Source organism: Tupaia chinensis, unplaced genomic scaffold, assembly GCF_000334495.1.
Source record: "Tupaia chinensis unplaced genomic scaffold, TupChi_1.0 Scaffold143645_1, whole genome shotgun sequence".
NCBI lineage: Eukaryota > Metazoa > Chordata > Mammalia > Scandentia > Tupaiidae > Tupaia > Tupaia belangeri.
In genome coordinates, this window is record NW_006203493.1 from 168447 (window position 1) to 169309 (window position 863).

An 863-nucleotide genomic window follows, 5' to 3' on the forward strand; every position below is an offset into this window, starting at 1 on the left:
TTTTAAAAGAGCTGCTGCCTAAACTACCTAAGTTTTGTAGTTAAGGAAGCCACATCCCACATGGCTGACTCTGGTTTGAATTTCATTCCTGGCAGCTTGAAAAACACTCCAGATGTGTGTGTGTGTGTGTGTGTGTGTGTGTCAAAAACCCTGAAGGGATGAAGAAAAGAAGGAGAAGAAACTGTCGCATGACCAGACCCAAGGGGGGTACTTTCTCCCTCTCTGACTTTCTATCTTTCTCTGGCAAGCACATATGCCTTGCGGTAAGTAAAAATGTTGTCTTCCTGTATTCCTAATCTGATTCCCTTCAGTCTCATTTAGAATCTTCTCTATGTTCAAACTCTTGCTCTTTGTTGGGTCTTCTCCCTACAGATAATAAACATGTCATCTTTCCCATGTAATACGAAGAGCAAGTCCCTTCTCTTTCTAGAACCTAGCGCCACCACTACCCCAAACTCCTCCTGGGTGTAAATAACAAGTGTCAAGTCCCGGACCTGGTGGTTTGAATTTCATGCCGAGTGTGTGTGTGTGTGTGTGTGTGTGTGTGTGTGCTCAAAATCTCTAGAGGAGTTTGAGAAGGAATTGTGGCATGACCATTTTCCCCCACCCACTGGAGTGATTTCTCACTTTCCCTCTCTTTCTCTCTCCAGTGAGCACACACATCTTATGGCAAATACCTTTAAAAAATAAAATAAAATAAAATAAACTCTCCTAGAAACTTAAGCTTAATTAATTCCTCTCAGTGGCAGCTGTCATCCTGGATCACCGTTGGCCATCCTTGTCAGGACTGACCTGTCTGCTGTGCTGGGTCTCCTGTATCTTGTATGCAGTGACTTCTGTGCGTCCTCCATTGTTTCAGCAAG